General features: G+C 46.1%; 1 pseudogene; it reads left to right on the top strand.

Annotated features, from left to right (window-relative positions):
- The window catches only part of LOC115191583 (glutathione S-transferase C-terminal domain-containing protein-like), a 62,608-nt pseudogene extending 50,688 nt beyond the window's left edge, over positions 1 to 11,920 (top strand).
- Positions 11,921 to 14,065: the final 2,145 nt, after the last annotated feature.

Below are 14,065 nucleotides of genomic sequence, written 5' to 3' on the forward strand. Positions count from 1 at the left end.
TTTCTTTTCCACTGCTCGTGCTGAAGTCGCTGGTGGTCTTTGTGGAATTGCTGTTGTCGGCCATTCTACTTCTGATACTTTGCCTATACTGACCTCAATGCACCATTTCACAGGGATTTCCCTTCACTGGTATAATAGGTTTAACGAGATGCTGCCATGTTGTTGGAATGAAAACCTGAATCTACAGTATGCCTCCAGGACAAAAGACTAAGGAACCCTGGCTTAAAGAGTTGCATCTAACATTCCAGCACTCTGGTCCTCCTATAAGTACCTGTCTTCTAGTTCCCCTACGTGACTGGAACGATGCCTCCAGATAGTCATGCCAAAGACAAGCCAACCCAGGCCACGGTACTGCAGGGCCCCGGTGTGGTCGGGGGAGAGGCGCTCCGGCGTTACATTGGCAGCCAAACAACAGGAGGATTAAGGTCCCTTAAATCTCTAGGCTGCAGTGTATTTCTCAGGAGCCCGTCCAACTCTCCCTGGAAATGCCTGGCTGAGGTGTTCTGAAGCCTTCTGCCGCCACCACAGAATGAGAGAGGAGCGTATACAAAAACTTGGCTGCGGTTTTATAGTTACGGAAATGTCAGAATCCACAGAGAAAAGCCAAGCTGTGACGTGGATGTGAAGGAGCAGGTGGTATATATTACCGCTGTGATGGATTACAGCAGTCAGCCTGCCACGATACATTTGATGTGGACTTAAAGTAACGTTAGGGGACGTTCATCCCGAAAGAATGGTCGTTAATTGCTCTTTAGCGGGGGATTTGCTATAATTAGAGTCTCAAGTCTTGGAAGAGGCTGTCTCGCACATTGAACAGAATCTGTTGTACGTGGACGTGGCCGAATCAACATGTATTATCTCGAAAATTGTCTCTGGGGTTCTTTTTGAAGTTCTCCCAACACCTAATTTTGGATCCTCCATTCAGAGCTGATGACGTTGGAGAAATACTTAGGCGTTAGCTAGCTAGTGTTTCTGACTGGGCTCCAATGCCAGGGTGCTGATTGAAAATTACCAGTAGTAACAGTAGACTGATAAGTACTACCCAGAGCCATAATCTTTAGAGAGTTAGGACAACTTTTACAATGTTATATATTTTGTTCTAGTTCTCGACATTCAGATAGCTACATAGCATTGTTTAAATATTCCCCTTGTAATGTTAATGGGGAGCTAACATGGCTGCCTGGCCCTGGTCCAACCTACTCCCAACTAAAAGGGGTTCCAGGTGCTCAAGTCCACCTACCATAGATGTTATGGGATTTTGATGGAAATGTCTTAGCTCTCAGTCGAAGAGGCTCTCCTCAGAATTATCAACATCTACTAATCCAGTGTTTACCAAACCTCTCCTCGAGTACCCCAACCATGGCGCTTATCTGATGTATTTCAGACAGTACTAACACTCCGGAATCAATTTGTCAACTGATCAACTATCACTGTACTAATGGATATCGACTTGAAGTGGGCCCCCAGGACAAGGATATTAGGAAAACAGTCTGCTACAGTAGAGTCCTAGAGGTTCTCTCTTTCTCTCCATCTCTTTCTCTCCATCTCTTTCTCTCCATCTCTCTCTCTCCATCTCTCTCTCTCTCTCTTGCTCTCTCTCTCTCCACCCAGCATCCTCTAACCACTCCTCTGGTAATGTCTATTGAGATGCAGAGCGTCAGGCACAGTTTACCTGCTCAATGGGAAACCCGGTCCCACCGTGCCTCTACTGCTAAACGACTCAAAAGTTTGTTTACTCCACACGTTCAGCATCAAACGGCTTCTTTAACTAGTTAATCAGTGATTTTTTATTTTCTTCTCCAAACGGTTCGGTTTGTTTTCCCTATTGACTCAGGGTTAGGTTTGCTATCCGAGATGTTTTCCAATGAGGTGTATTGTATCGTGATGATGTGATGTATGCAGAGAAAGAGGGTGTTCTGATTGGGTAATTTTTAACAAATTTGTGTGCGTGTGTGCCTGTGTTTAACGTGTGTGAATGTGTGTGCCTATGTTTTAACGTGTGTGTCTCCAGGTGGCCCTCCATGCGTGTGGCGTTGCGACAGACATGGTGGTAGAGCAGTGTATCCAGGCGGGAGCGACCTTCGTGGTCAGCCCCTGCTGCTACGGCTTCGTCCAGAACACGCTGAAGTTCACCTTCCCCAGGAGGTCTGTCTGTCTCCCTGTCTGTCTCAATGTATGTCTGTCTGCCTGTCTCTCTGTCTCAATGTATGTCTTTCTGCCTGTCTCTCTGTCTCAATGTATGTCTTTCTGCCTGTCTCTCTGTCTCAATGTCTGTCTGTCTGTCTGTCTGTCTGTCTGTCTGTCTGTCTGTCTGTCTGTCTGTCTGTCTGTCTGTCTGTCTAAGTTGTCTTTATCTTGTGCCTCCTTACCCATCTTCTTCTGTTATCTTTATCGACTGTATCTCCCACCATTTCTGCCTCTCTCTCTCCCTCTCTCTCGCTCCACCGGTCTCTCCATCGTCATTTGTACCTCTCTGCCTCCTTCTCTATCTGCGTTGGTCTCTGGCTTATGTTTTCTTTCACAGCATCTACGACTTCTGTGTCACCCTGCTCTCTCATTCAGTCCATTCAATCAGCATTAGGAGAATGATCTTTCACTACAGGGCTGCTGTCACAAAATGACAGAGTAAAAAAACTACTGCATAACCAAATAAGTTGGCGAACATGAATCCCTGATCACTCCGAAAATGTCTTCTGCTCATTTAATTCTGGGGCCGAGCCGAAACAACTTATGCGTTTGATGCCTTGATATTTTCCTAGGCTGAGGTATGAAGAGTGTGAATTGTGCTTGAGGGCATGAACACGAGGGAGAGGGAGAAAAATGTAGGAGCTATTTTTTTATGCTGTTGTTCCTGTTGTCATGACAGCACTCTGACTGGCTGGTGTGTGAAGTGGCTGGTATGAGAACTAGGAGGAAAGATACATGACATGTTGACAACACAAAGGCCTCAATGACCACAAAACATGGTATTCTAAAGAGAGAATGCACTGAAGGTTGTGGTATATCATTGCTACTGGCATAGCTAAAGGCTGTTACTGGATATGAGGTGGGCCCTGTAGCAGTGTCAGTATTCATGCTACTCTGCAGTACACCACAGCCTTAACTAGTTCGTCCTCAGGTTATGGTCCTGAAGACAAACTTTCACCAAGAGTCAACATACCAAGTTCAAATTCCCAGGTGTTGAAGTGCAACCTGCAGAATACCTGAGTTTTCTATATTCAGCACCTGCTCAGGAGCTTTGGATGTGTGTACATCATTTTTACAGTACCTAGGTATGGAGTTTGTGACCGAGAGGCTATAGCCGGCCAAGTGAAACATTGGAGTCCTCAACTGAGTGGTCTGACTACCCGTGACGTGACATGACCTTTGACGTCTTCGGTGCCATGTCGATTATTAGCTAGCTTTAAGCTCTTTCTCGCTACTCTTTAACATCACAAACAAACTGCCTGTTTCCCAGGACATCGGATAAAGAACTTGCTCAAAATGAGCATTGTTTTTGTCACATATGGAGTTTATCATCAGAAGATAGTTTGTTATATCATGACTTATCAAGACAAAAGAAGATGGACTTAGTATGTGAATGGCAGTGTAAACAATAGACACTAGTACAATGCAATACAAATAGTTTTCCCACAGAAAAGCACAACGTGGAGATTTACTGAAAAGTTTTTACACTTTAATCGTCTTTTCTCTGAGCATTATTCTCAAAATCACTCACTTTCAAATTCTCTCTTTTTTGCAGCAAAAGGTTTCTGGAGACACTGAGTTACAAGGTAGGTTCAATTCATTTCAAATGAGGGTTAGATTTCCCACGCAATGTATTATTTGTTTGGATGCATATCATATCAGCAGCGAAGCTTGAACTAAGTCAGATTTAATTTTGTTTTTTTTATTTATGATAATTGCGAACAGTGTTCTCCTACACAGGCTACAACAGTTTTGACCCCTCAGTTATAAAGCATAATAATTTACACTCATGCTGAAACCTGTTGCTCCCTTGCCGGGAATTACAAGAGGTTATTTATTTATATATATATATAGCATAACTAAAACCTAATAGACTCCGAAGAGCCCTGTTTTAGATGCAAAACACATGCATGGTTTAATTTCAAGTGGAGTCCTAGTCATGTTCTTTTCCTTTTGCTGACTCTCTGCAGAGAGAGAGGAGGGGAGAGAGAGAGAATAAACTATCTGACCTCAGAAATAGCTCTCCTACCTGATTTATCCTGAATGTATCCTGGGAACTAAAGCCAGCTTTTACAGGAACTACATCGTTACGATACCACTAATAATAATAATAATTTATACAACTTTTATAGCGCTATTCATTACATAAAGAAATGTCAAGGCGCTGTAAAGCAACAGCAACAAAAAACAAGCAATTCCAAAACAACAACATCATTAATCATCATGAGTAGATCGACGGTCAAGAAACTGAATGTTGAGGAAGTTCATGTCTTGATTGAGGTCAACGGAGGTTCAAATACTATACCAAATGTACATTTTAGTAATTTTGCAGATGTACTTGTCCTCTGTGGGAATCGAACCCATAACCCTGTTGTTGCAAGCGCAATGCTCTACCAACTGAGCCACACAGGAGGACAAATGCATCCTTACTTCACTCCCTTCCTTGGAGTCATCAATATTTGGTAGGTAAAAGCAAGGCTCTATGTCAGATCAGTGATTACTTCAAGGAAGGCAGGATGCCTTTTCAGAGTATCAGAGTCTTATTGCTTGACACTGACAGTGTACTGAACTGGTAGGAGATAATGACATCATTATCATCTTAATCATCTTAATGATGTATGGCAGGGTTCCCCCACTGGCGGCCCTTATGCCGAATTTGGCCTGCATTTGACTTTATTTGGCCCCCCAAGTTTTCTGAAAAAAAATACAATTATAATAATTTTTGTTGGACTTAAGACTGTAAAAACAACACCAAATCAGCTCCACGTGATTTTATTTTTGGAAATCTGTTCCAAATTATTCCCACGCATAATAGAGAGACATTCACTATATATTCAAAAGTATTAGGACACCCCTTCAAATTAGGAGATTCGGCTATTTCAGCCACACAAACATTGGCAGTAGAATGGCCTTACTGAGGAGCTCACCGTTATAGGATGCCACCTTTTCAACAACTCAGGTTGTCAAATTTCTGCCCTGCTAGAGTTGCCCTGGTCAACTGTAAGTGCTGTTATTATGAAGTGGAAACCTTTAGGAGCAACAGCGGCTCAGACGTGATGTGGTAGGCCACACAAGCTCACAGAACGGGACCGCCAAGTGCTGAAGTGCGTATAACCAAGTGTCCTCGGTTGCAACACTCACTACCGAGTTCCAAACTGCCTCTGGAAGCAACATCAGCACAATAACTGTTTGTCGGGAGCTTCATGAAATGGTTTTCCACGGCCAAGCAGCCGAGCACAAGCCTAAGATCACCATGCGCAATGCCAAGCGTCGGCTGGAGTGGTGTAATGCTCGCCGCCATTGGACTCTGAAGAAGTGGAAACACGTTCTCTGGACTGATGAATCACACTTCACCGTCTGGCAGTCCAACGGACTAATCTGGGTTTATCAGGTGCCAGAAGAACGCTACCTGCCTCAATGCATAGTGCCAACTGTACATTTTGGTGGGGGAGGAATAATGGTCTGGGGCTGTTTTTCATGGTTTGGGCTAGGCTCCTTAGTTCCAGTGAAGGGAAATCTTAACCCTACAGCATACAATGACATTCTAGATGATTCTGTGCTTCCAACTTTGTGGCAACAGTTTGGGGAAGGCCCTTTCCTGTTTCAGCATGACAATGCCCCCTTGCACAAAGCGAGGTCCATACAGAAATAGTTTGTCGAGATAGGTGTGGAAGAACTTGACTGGCCCACACAAAGCCCCATCGAACACCTTTGAGATGAATTAGAGTTCCGACTGCGAGCCAGGCCTAATCGCCCAACATCAGTGCCCAACCTCACTAATGCTCTTGTGGCTAAATGGAAGCAAGTCCCGCAGCAATGTTCCAACATCTAGTGGAAAGCCTTCCCAGAATAGTTTTAATTTTTTTATGTTTTAAATGTAACCTTTATTTAACTAGGCAAGTCAGTTAAGAACAAATTCTTATTTACAATGACAGCCACCTGAGTACAGTGGGTTAACTGCCTTGTTCAGGGGCAGAACGACAGATTTTTACCTTGTCAGCTCGGGGATTCCCAACGCTCTAACCACTAGGCTACCTGCCGCCCCAGAGCTGAGGCTGTTATTACTTACTTACTGACTTTATTGTCCCCATGGGGAAATGTTGTTGCAGTGTCATGTACACATTTAAAGTGGCGTTTAAATACAAAACAAAATTGCCATTACAACTTTCATAACAGTTACATACCAATAAAACATTTAAAAAAAACAGGGGTACAGGGGGTGGCTTGGGTCTAAAATGATTTTATGAGCCTTGCGGAGGGCCCTGACCTTAAAGATCTCATCCAGGCCTGTCTGTTTGAATGTGGTATTAATCCTTCTCAGCATATTTCTCTGGCTGACAGTGGCATTGCCAAACCAACAAACAATACAAAAAGTTAAAATACTCTCAATGGAAGATTTGTAAAACAGATATAGTACGTATAGTACAGTCTACATTATAAGATCCCAGCTTTTTGAGAAAGTACAGTCTGTTGGCTCTTTTTGTAGATCAGGTCTGTACATTTACTCCACTGAAGCTTATTGTCCAAGAGGACACCCAGGTTTTTGTATACCTTTACTATCTCTATATTCTGACCTCTGATAGATGTTGCAGAGGTAGGTGATGTACACCTCCTGAAGTCTATGCACATCTCTTTGGTCTTGTTGGTATTGAGGACCAAGTGTGATTCCTCACACCACTCTACAAAGTCATCTAGGACCGGGCCATGATGTTCCTCGTCATCATGCAACAGGCTGATCAAGGCAGTGTCATCAGCGAACTTAACGAGGTGTCTGTCAGGATGGGAACTAGTACAACTATTAGTTATAGCAGCAAAGGGGGGACCAACTCCAAATGAATGCTTTTGGAATGATTTTGGAATGAGATGTTGGACCAGCATGTGTCCAGATACTTTAGGCCATGTGCTGTATGTGATAATAAACAAATATAAGCAAGGTTTGAAATTATTGTTTTGAGTCAAATATACACTACCATTCAAAAGTTTAGGGTCACTTAGAAATGTCCTAGTTTTTGAAAGAAAAGCACATTTTTTGTCCATTAAAATTAACATCATATTGATGCCTCACAAGTCCTCAACTGGCAGCTTCATTAAATAGTGCCCGCAAAACACCAGTCTCAACGTCATCAGTGAAGAGGTGACTCTGGGATGCTGGCCTTCTAGGCAGAGTTGCAAAGAAAAAGCCATATCTCAGACTGGCCAATAAAAATAAAATATTAAGATGGGCAAAAGAACACAGACACTGGACAGAGGAACTCTGCCTAGAAGGCCAGCATTCCGGCGTCGCCTCTTCACTGTTGACGTTGAGACTAGTGTTGTGCGTGTACTATTTAATGAAGCTGCCAGTTGAGGACTTGTGAGGCATCTGTTTGTCAAACTAGACGTTCTAATGTACTTGTCCTCTTGCTCAGTTGTGCACCGGGGCCTCCCACTCATCTTTCTATTCTGGTTAGAGCCAGCTTGCGCTGTTCTGTGAAGGGAGTAGTACACAGCGTTGTACGAGAGTTTTCTGGATTTTTTTGTTGTTATTCTGTCTTTCACTGTTCAAATAAACCTACCATTAAAATTATAGACTGATAATTTCTTTGTCAGTGGGCAAACGTACAAAATCAGCAGGGGATCAAATACTTTTTTCCCTCACTGTAGGTGTTCCTTTTGTTCAGGTGGGAAAGGGCAGTGTGGAGTGCAATAGAGATCGCATCATCTGTTGATCTGTTGGGGCGGTATGCAAATTGTAGTGGGTCTAGGGTTTCTGGGATAGTGGTGTTGATGTGAGCCATGACCAGCCTTTCAAAGCACTTCATGGCTACAGACGTGAGTGCTACGGGTCGGTAGTCGTTTAGGCAGATTACCATAGTGTTCTTGGGCACAGGCACTATGGTGGTCTTCTTAAAACATGTTGGTATTACAGGCTCGGACAGGGAGAGGTTGAAAATGTCAGTGAAGACACTTGCCAGTTGGTCAGCGCATGATCACAGTACACGTCCTGGTAACCCGTCTGGCCTTGTGAATGTTGACCAGTTTATAGGTCTTACTCACATCGGCTGTGGAGAGCATGATCACACAGTCTTCCAGAACAGCTGGTGCTCTCATGCATGTTTGTGTTATTTGCCTCGAAGCGAGCATAGAAGTAGTTTAGCTCCTCTGGTAGGCTCGTGTCACTAGGCAGCACTCGGCTGTGCTTCCCTTTGTAGTCTGTAATGGTTTGCAAGGCTTGCCACATCCGACGAGCGTCAGAGCCGGTGTTGTATGATTCGATCTTAGTCCTGTATTGACGCTTTGCCTGTTTGATGGTTCGTCGTAGGGCATAGCAGGATTTCTTATAAGCTTCCGGGTTAGAGTCCCGCTCCTTGAAAGCGGCAGCTCTAGCCTTTAGCTCAGTGCGGATGTTGCCTGTAATCCATGGCTTCTGGTTGGGGTATGTACGTACGGTCACTGTGGGGACGACGTCATCGATGCACTTATTGATGAAGCCAACAACTGATGTGGTGTTCTCCTCAATACCATCGGAGGAATCCCGGAACATGTTCCAGTCTGTGCTAGCAAAACAGTTCTGTAGCTTAGCATCTGCTTACTCTGACCACTTTTTTATTGATCTAGTCACTGGTGCTTCCTTTAGTGTTTTGCTCCTCGTCTTAGCGAGGAGAGACTGTTTTACTGCGACTACGTTATTTCCACTCTAAAACCCTGATGAAGGCTAAAGGCCAAAATGAAGAACATTTTTTTAGCAACTTCAGATGTCCTCAGAGTTGCTGAATTTCCTCATCACCTCACTCTAAAACCTTAGGCCAGTGGCTGTGGTGGTGGCTAACAGAAACCAATATGGCATTTCACTGCTACTGTAACACAGTGAACCAACCAATCACAGTCTCGGGTGTGCACTCTTTCCCCCCTGAGCTAGTTGAACAGACTGACAGAGGAGCGCCATGACAGATAGCACTCCGCGGCTGTAATACAACGCTAATGATGTGAGGTATTGGCGCTTGGCGCTGAGTCATAGTGTTTGAACCTTGGCTAGGACGGTACTGTCCTGATCCTTCCACAGTGAAGAATGGAATCACTTAGAGCTAGAGGATAACTAGTGTCCTCCTGGGGTTGGGGTTTTTACCATAGGGTTGTAGAAAAAGGGGTGTGGAAGATGACAAGATGGTGGATAAAGAAAGACATGAGAAGATGCCTACTGTTCCCTGGGTTTTGGTGTTTGTATCTTCTGGGGAAGAAAAATGAGGAAATGGTAAGAGCAGGAAGGAGACTGATCCTCCCAGAGGTCAGAGATGTGGCTCTAATGATGTACAGTATGGCTTTATACAGAGACTTTCAGGAAAGCCAGGAACGAACATTCTGCTGCTGGGGTTGGTTGAAGTCTGTGTAAATAAAACATTTAATAAATATGCCATTTAGCAGATGCTTTTATCCAAAGCAACTTATTCATGTGTGTATATATTGGTGTATCAGCTGATGAGTTTTAGCTGTAGCTGTGTGTGGGGTGAGTTTGAGTTAACATTCTCGCTCTCTGTGTTCTCCCTCCATCTCTTTTTATGTGTTCTCCCTCCATCTCTCGCTCTGTTCTCCCTCCATCTCTCGCTCTGTTCTCCCTCCATCTCTCGCTCTGTTCTCCCTCCATCTCTCGCTCTGTTCTCCCTCCATCTCTCGCTCTGTTCTCCCTCCATCTCTCGCTCTGTGTTCTCCCTCCATCTCTCTCTGTGCTGTATTTCCATCTCTCTCTCTGTGCTCTCCTTCATCTCTCTCTCTGTGCTCTCCTTCCATCTCTCTCTCTGTGCTCTCCTTCCATCTCTCTCTCTGTGATCTCCCTCCATCTCTCTCTCTGTGATCTCCCTCCATCTCTCTCTCTGTTCTCCCTCCATCTCTCTCTCTGTTCTCCCTCCATCTCTCTCTCTGTGCTCTCCCTCCATCTCTCTCTGTGATCTCCCTCCATCTCTCTCTCTCTCTGATCTCCCTCCATCTCTCTCTCTCTCTGATCTCCCTCCATCTCTCTCTCTCTGTTCTCCCTCCATCTCTCTCTCTCTCTGTTCTCCCTCCATCTCTCTCTCTGTGCTCTCCCTCCCTCCATCTCTCTCTCTGTGCTCTCCCTCCATCTCTCTCTCTGTGCTCTCCCTCCATCTCTCTCTGTGCTCTCCCTCCATCTCTCTCTTCTCCCTCCATCTCTTTCTCTCTGTGCTCTCCCTCCCTCCATCTCTTTCTCTCTGTGCTCTCCCTCCATCCCTCTCTCTCTGTGCTCTCCCTCCATCTCTCTCTCTCTCTGTTCTCCCTCCAACTCTCTCTCTCTCTCTGCTCTCCCTCCATCTCTCTGTGCTCCCTCCATCTCTCTCTTCTCCCTCCATCCCCCTCTCTCTCTCTCTGTGCTCTCCCTCCATCTCTCTCTCTCTGTTCTCCCTCCATCTCTCTCTCTCTCTCTGCTCTCCCTTCATCTCTCTCTCTGTTCTCTCTCCATTTAGGAGCACATGATCCTCTGCCGCTTCGCCGACCAGACGGCTGTCCAGCTGCCTTCAGAACGACGCTTAATAGGTGACACACTGTCACTCAAACATACATTGTGATTGACCCCCAAATAAATCACCTTTTAACACAAACAGGCCACTAATGTAATTTTTTCCATAATGGCGGCGATTCATGTTGACCGCAAAGTCAAAGGGGAGATTATTGTATATCTCCATCAAACTGATACCTGGGTTCATATTTAAAAAGTGCCTCTGAGTAGGCTTGCTGATCTAGGATCAGGGCCCCCTGTCCATGGAATCTTATTCATTGTGATTTTAAAGGCAAAACATATCCTATACCAGCACATTCAATTAGTGAAGGTACTCCCCGTTGTGTTTTCACTTTGAACCGCCCTCGTACGTTCCCTACCTGACACTTCCTGTCGTAGAAGATTCCGCTGACGGGGTGCTGCCGCCGCCATGACACCCCTTCCTCAACCTTTCCTCAACTCACACTTACCGTCTTTGATCTTATTCCTTATTCCCCGAGCCTGTCAGATCTGAGCGTCGGTCCGTCTGAGACTTGAGTGCTGTAGATGCGTTTGTTGTCTGTCTGGGTCTGCTTCAGAACCACTGAGCAGCGTAATGTGGTTAGTTGGCTTTTGCCTTTAAAGCAACCTTTGATAGGAGAGTGCCTGTGGAAGTGATCCCAAAGTCTTAATAGACAAGAAGAGAGTTGTTGGTACTGAAGAGGCCGGTCTAGGAAGCGCCTGCAGTAGAATGTTGAGAATGAAGGTCATATAAGGAAAGATGAACAGATCCTGGTGGAATGTCTTCATCTCTTATTTCGCCTCAATAAACTGATTTAAAGGCTGCTACAGTTCAGAAGAGGCCTAAGGGTGTATCCACAAAGGACTCACTTTGTTTATCCATAGTAATATGAAAGCAAATTCTTAGAATGATTAGAACAAAGGCAATTCTACCGTGAGACAGGGGAATATTCTATCAGATGTTTTAGTTATGTACTGTATCTGTGCACTGCAATTCACCTCTTATTTGCCAGTGTGTGGAATATAAAGGAATTCCATTAATGTTCAATCAGTGACATCATCACTGTGCTCTTTGACCCCTCTCCTCCGGGTAAACAGTGCATGGGCCTGGTGGACCTGGACCGCTCCTGGGCAGCAGAGACTCATGGGTACTCTGTCAGGGTGATGACCATGGAGCCAGACAGCTGCTCCCCCAAGAAGAACATGCTGGTGGATGTTGCTGGAGGGGACAACTACGCCACCCAGTAAACCAGAGGCATGTTCAGTTGGCACCCAAAGGAAGGTCGAAAAACCAAAGGAACTACCTCGACTTGTCCAATAAGAAGACAGATTTACATGTGTTTTTGCAAAGTGTTTTCCTACGGTTTGCCCTAATGATCACGACCCAGGGTTGTGTTCAGTCGGGAGAAAACGTCTTGAAACCAAGTGAATCAGGGAGGGAAGCACTTGTCCAATAAGAAGACAGATTTACATTTGTTGTTGCAAAGTGTTTTGCTACGGTTTGCCCTAATGATCACGACCCAGGGTTGTGTTCAGTCGGGAGAAAACGTCTTGAAACCAAGTGAATCAGGGAGGGAAGCACTTGTCCAATAAGAAGAACATAGAATAGGACCCAACATACAGTCAGTGCCAAACTGAGAATACAGCACTGTAAGGAAACAGAAAGCATCCGTCGCTGGACCAAGATACTAAGGAAAATCAACCATCACGGAGGAGTTGAGGGATTTGTCTTGAGATCAGAGAAGAATGAATCACCCTGGTTGAACTGATGATGATGATATTTGACCTACAGTCAAGAAAAAGCCCTTTAGACCCTTTTCCCTAATGATGATCTGGGGCAGGTGTCCAAGTGTTTAGTTCTCTTGGAATGGTTTTATGGGTATTGGAACTGAGCAATGTCTTTATTTTATCCCTTAAATGAGTTTTAATGAGCGGGCAATTATGTGGATATTGAATTAATACACACACTGGAACTTGAGTATATTCCAAAAGTCTTGTAAAATGTTTCTTTTTAACCATTTACTTTGCTCTATTACTTCATCCATCCACATCAGGGCTCGCAACTGTTGATTTGATATACATTTAGGTCACTGCATTATGTAGCTGGATTGATGTAACGGCTGTCGGGAGAGAGAGTAGACCAAGACCTCCGCTCCACCCTCGGCGTTGCCCACTTAGGTAGCGCCCCTGGTCGCGCCGGAGGACTGGAGGGCGACCTTGGTTGCGCCCGGCTGGCGGGCGACCCTGGCTGCGCCCGGCTGGCGGGCGGCGATGGCGGCTCCGGACAGGCGGGCGGCGATGGCGGCTCCGGACAGGCTGGCGGCTCTGGCGGCTCCGGACTGGCGGGCGGCTCTGGCGGCTCCGGACTGGCGGGCGGCTCTGGCGGCTCCAGACTGGCGAGACCCACTGGAGGCCTGGTCCGTTGAGCAGGCACAGGACTGACCAGGATGGGGAGACCCACTGGAGGCCTGGTCCTAGGAGGAGGCACAGGACGGACCAGGATGGGGAGACCCACTGGTGGCCTGGTCCTAGGAGGAGGCACAGGACTGACCAGGATGGGGAGACCCACTGGAGGCCTGGTCCTAGGAGGAGGCACAGGATAAACCGGGCTGTGGGGGAGCACTGGAGTTCTAGTATGGATGCTCTTTACCCACACTCCTGAATGCCCACTTTGGCCCGGCACGGGCGGAGCGCAGGCATTGGGGGAACTGGGCCCTCTCAGCGCTCCGGAGACACAGTGCGCAGCGCCGGCGCAGGATAACCTGGACCGAGGAGGCGCACTGGAGACCAGACGCGCTGAGCTGGCACCATCCGCCCTGGCTCGATGCCTGCACTCGCATGGCACTTGCGGGGGGCTGGCCTATAGCGCACCGGGCTATGAACGCGTACTGGGGTAAAGCGTACCGTGCGCTTTACCGCATAACACGGTGTCTGACCAGTACTGCGCTGCCTCCTGTAAGCACGGGGAGTTGGCTCAGGTGTCATGACGTTGCCCTCTTTGAGTACAGGGAGGACAAGTGACCCCCTCCCCCTTGCACCATCCCCCAACCTACCTCCCCCCTCCCAGGCCCTGTGTGAAGGGGTGGTAAAATTCTAAGAGGAGAATCTCCTGCCACATGGCCCATAGAGAGACACAGGAAATTCTTCCAACTCACAGAATTGGGGAACCGAACCACATTTATGTTCTGGAGAAGGTATAAAAGATTGGTGAAGAATCCAGCTATGAACTGGTCTGCTTGGTACAATTTTGTGATACTCAGAAGAGACAATATAGCCATATTACCATAAAACTGTTTATATAATAGCCTCAGCTATGGGACTGGCATCCAAATGGTTGTATAAAATGTATTAATAAGGATAAAGCTATTTGTAATACATTGAGATGCTATGTAC

This window comes from Salmo trutta, chromosome 4 (assembly GCF_901001165.1).
Source record: "Salmo trutta chromosome 4, fSalTru1.1, whole genome shotgun sequence".
Classification (NCBI taxonomy): domain Eukaryota; kingdom Metazoa; phylum Chordata; class Actinopteri; order Salmoniformes; family Salmonidae; genus Salmo; species Salmo trutta.